Here is a 4473-nt window from a genome sequence, read left to right as displayed (position 1 = left end):
GCCAATGCACCCCAGAATGCTGCCAGTGCGCCACAATGCTGCCACAGCCTCCATAATGATGCCACTGCGCCACAATGCTGCCAGTGCCCCCCATAATTCTGCCAGTGCCGCCACAATGCTGCCAGTGCCCCCCATAATTCTGCCAGTGCCGCCATAATGCTGCCAGTGCACCACAATGCTGCCAGTGCCCCCCTTAATGCTGCCACAATGCTGCCACAGCCTCCATAATGCTGCCACTGCGCCACAATGCTGCTAGTGCCCCTATAATGCTGCCACAGTGCCGCCATAATGCTGCCAGTGCGCCACAATGCTGCCAGTGCCCCCCATAATGCTGCCACAATGCTGCAAGTGCCCCCATATTGCTGCCACTGCGCCACAATGTTTACAGATCTAGTGCCCATGAATCGTACTATTTATGTTGTCATGCATATTTTCATCGTTATTAAAAATATTCTAATTTTTTAAATTTTTTTTGCAGGTTTTTGGCCACAGGAGAGAGCTACACATCCCTGCACCTCCAATTTAGGGTTGGCAAATCCACCATCTCTCAAATTGTGAGGTGCACATGTGCCGTCATCTGGCAGAAGTTGCAGCCCATCGTGATGCCTTGCCCAACTGAGGAGACTTGGCTGCAGGTAGCAGCAGGCTTTCAGTCTGTGGCCAATTTCCCCAACTGCGTAGGTGCTGTCGATGGCAAACATGTGAGAGTGCTGAAGCCACCAAGATCAGGATCACGCTTCTTTAATTATAAGAAGTATTTTTCTGTGGTCCTGATGGCGGTGGCTGATGCCCATTACAAGTTTGTTGCCATCGACGTTGGTGCTTATGGCAGTTCTGGGGACTCTCGGGTGCTGCAATCATCACAGATTGGACTTAAAATTCTTCGAGATGGCGGAACGCTCCCAGCCCCAAGACCTTTGCCCGGTTCCACACATCCTGTACCCTTTGTGATGGTATCGGATGAGGCATTTCCCTTAAAAACTAACCTGCTGCGCCCATACCCACGAAGGGCACTGGATGACCGGCGGAGGATTTTCAACTATCGGCTGAGCCGTGCACGAAAATATGTAGAATGCACCTTTGGGATCATGTGTAGTCAGTGGAGGATCTTTCACACTGCCATCCAGCTAGATACGGAGACCGTTGACACTGTGATCAAGGCATGCTGTGTTCTCCACAACTACGTTCGGGACTACAGCACAGAGGTAGTTGAGGAGTCACAGCTGTCTGAATTAATTGCAGTGGACAACTTGGGTCAAGGCAGGCAATCCATCTCGGGTGTGCGTGTGCGAGAAACCTTCACTGACTACTTCATGAGTCCTGAAGGTGCCGTGCACTGGCAATACTCCTGTGCCGGTGTTGAGCAGCCTGAACAGCAGAGAAGATGCGACACCTAACCCCCATCAAGATGTCAGCCTGTACAGAAGAGCAGGTCGGATGGCTAACCCAAAAGCAATCAAGGCCCTTGTGTTCTTCATCAGTACAGCTGAGCAGATTGGATGGCTAACCCCATGCATTCAATGTCCTTTTGTTCTTTATCATTTAAAAAAAAAAAGGAATTAATAAAAAAGAACTTTGTTTGAAAAATCAAACCTTGTGTCCGCAACTAACTCTTTAGTCACTGACAGTTATTATCCCATTACACACAGTTCATATTCTGCAAATTGAAATAACCTTTTTTTAAATAAAAAATGACCAGACATTTTTTCACATACAAATTTAGTTTTTATTCATAAATAACACTGTGTACTACACAGAAAAACAAAACGTCTTTAAATGACGTAGGTATTACAACACAAGGACAAACATTGTCCAGAACAGTCCATCAACAATGGACGTTATCATAACCTGTCAACAGGACAAAATAGTACATCAACAATGGCTTTTTTCACAACCTGTCAACAGGACAAAATAGTGCATCAACAATGGCTTTTTTCACAACCTGTCAACAGGACAGAAAAGTGCATCAGCAATGGATTTGTTAACAACCTGTCAACAGGACAGGGGGGTTTAGGACCGAAATCCTCAAAACTGCTGGTACTCTGGCTCGTACCCATACCCCGGAAACAGTTCTTGGGAAGAAAGACTCATGTTTTGGGAGACATTATGCCCAGAACTTTGACAAGTTGTACAGTGGCTTGAATTATAGGCTTCTGCAGCGTCGGGCCTGTGTGCTGCATGGAAAAAACGTTGAGAAGCAGCTGCAGGTGGTGGTGGTGGCGGCGGCACACTTGGGTTAGTAAATGCCTTCATAATTGCTACAACTATGTCTTGTGGTGGGGGTAGTGGTGATGGGACAGCAGCAGACATTAGAACTGCATTGACTGCTGTCATACACAGGCTCTGCCTGTCCCATGTCATGGACCTTAGGCGGCTTGCTATCACAGATCCATATTTATCCATGTCATCTTGTGGAGATGAATTGTCTATAATATTGAGGGTTCGACTTGTGATCGCTTCAATGGCACTAGTCGAACCCTCCTTTTTTTTCCCCTTCTTGGGTGCTGCCCTAACCATTGGCACGGGACGGGCAGAACCAGACCCCAACCCAGTGGCCCTTGAACCCCCAACAAAGGAGCCGGACGCAGCGGAAGAGGCAGCAACAACAGCGGAAGACACCACCGCCGCATCCACCGCAGAGGACGAACTTGCCACAAGACAGGTGGGTGGCATACCAGCAGCATGCATGGAGGATGACTGCCTAGGCAAGGGTGGATTTGGTGAGGAGCACAATGGATAGTCCTCCACCTCCTCTCCATCACCATGCTCCAGGCTGTTGTCTTGATGGACTGGTGGGGTTTCGGCCCTTACATTGCCTTCAGTTCTGTACAAGGAATAAAAAAGACTTCTTCAATAAAAGAGTAGTGTGAAACGTTGAAGATACAACAAAATATATATATATAACTTACCGCCGCAAATTTCTGCTTGTTAAAATGAACTGCAGCTGGTCTGCAAACGGCACCCTCTTTTTTGAGGGCGAGCTGCCACTTTCTGCCTTCTGTGCCTTCACCAGTCTGTCGGTCACAGATCTCCAACGTTTTTTCACATCTTCCACTGAAATGGAACAATATAAAAAACTTATAAAGGAAATAGATGGTGGCCCAATTATAACGCATCGGCTACTATAGAATATGCCTGTCCACGTAGTATATTGCACAGGACAAGTACTATATTGCCCAGCCACGTATGTCCACAAGTTTCACCAATCCAAAGTGGCACTGGACAGAGGGGTTTTATGACCAGGTTGTGGAGTGATTGCGCAATGACCGCAGACACGACAGGTACTGCTGCATCGATTCAAAGTGACAGGAGACAGCATTTGTCCAGTATGGTGACAAACTTTTTTTCCTCCATGTTCTCGCATAGTATCCTTAAAGGAACTTGCCGCTTGCACTGTCAAGGACAGGGCGGGAGGTCGGAGGGTGAGAATAACGTTATTTTTATTATTTTTTACTTTGGATCTTTGTACTAGTGATGCTGCATACGCAGAATCTATAGTAAAAACATTGTCAAACAGGGTTAATAGGTGCATAACCAGAGTGTGTAACACCTCGCTCGGTTAACGCTGGCATTAACCCTGTGTGAGGCATGACTAGAGGGGAGTATGGAGCGGGCACTGACTGCGGTGATGAAAGAGCGGCCATATTGACGCCAGTCTGAGGCCGTCGCACATTGGTCGTGGCAATGTTTGTGGGCGTTTTGTCACAACAAACCAGCCACTTGGATTCCATGAAAGACAAAGTCCGCAAACAATGAATATCCGTGACAGACATAAGGACAGACAGAAAGAGGGAAGTGACATAAATAGACAATTATATAGTAGATACTTAATAAAAATAACATGAATTTAACATACTTACAAATAAGTTTTTGGCCCGCTTTTGGTAGCTGAGGCCACAGCGGATAAATTTCTGTGACAATGGCTGGCCAGGCATCACGTTTAGAAGCGGAGGCTTTGTACTCCTCACTGGCACGGTCCCAGACCTCCGGGTGTTTTTCTATCTACAATTTTGATAGAAAACCAGTCACTTTTGGATAAGAAATATAAAAATATCTGTACACTAAATGGTGGCACGATTCTAACGCAGCGGTTATTATACATATGTATTTCTGTATATAGCAGCCACATACTATGTAGCACAGGCCACGACATTTTGTAGAATACCCGATGTGTTAATACAGGCCACGCAGTACATAACAGTGTACACGCAGTATATGGCCGGCGTCACACTCGGCATAAGACAATACGGTCCGTATTTTACGGCCGTAAAACGGTGAAAAGCACCCAAAATATTGGTCCATATGTCCTCCGTAGGCAGGGTGTGTCAGCGTATTTTGCGCATGGCATCCTCCGTATGTAATCCATATGGCATCTGTACTGCGAGATTTTCTCGCAGGCTTGCAAAACAGACATACGGATATACAAGGGATCCATGTGCTCAAAAAATACTACAAACATATATACTCTCTCTA

At 46.5% G+C, this 4473-nt stretch overlaps 1 long non-coding RNA gene across 1 annotated transcript; it reads right to left on the bottom strand.

The window, feature by feature from the left end:
* Window positions 1-2286: 2286 nt before the first annotated feature.
* On the bottom strand, window positions 2287-4170 carry LOC143793716 (uncharacterized). Its single transcript, XR_013220218.1, has 3 exons — window positions 3861-4170; window positions 2910-3054; window positions 2287-2824 (listed from the first exon to the last, which is right to left on the bottom strand). It is a non-coding gene; the product is annotated as an uncharacterized LOC143793716 (long non-coding RNA).
* Between the last annotated feature and the right edge of the window lie 303 nt (window positions 4171-4473).

This window comes from Ranitomeya variabilis, chromosome 1, assembly GCF_051348905.1.
Source record: "Ranitomeya variabilis isolate aRanVar5 chromosome 1, aRanVar5.hap1, whole genome shotgun sequence".
Classification (NCBI taxonomy): Eukaryota; Metazoa; Chordata; class Amphibia; order Anura; family Dendrobatidae; genus Ranitomeya; species Ranitomeya variabilis.
Note: the sequence above shows the minus strand (reverse complement) of the source record. Positions and strands in the feature narration are given on the sequence as shown.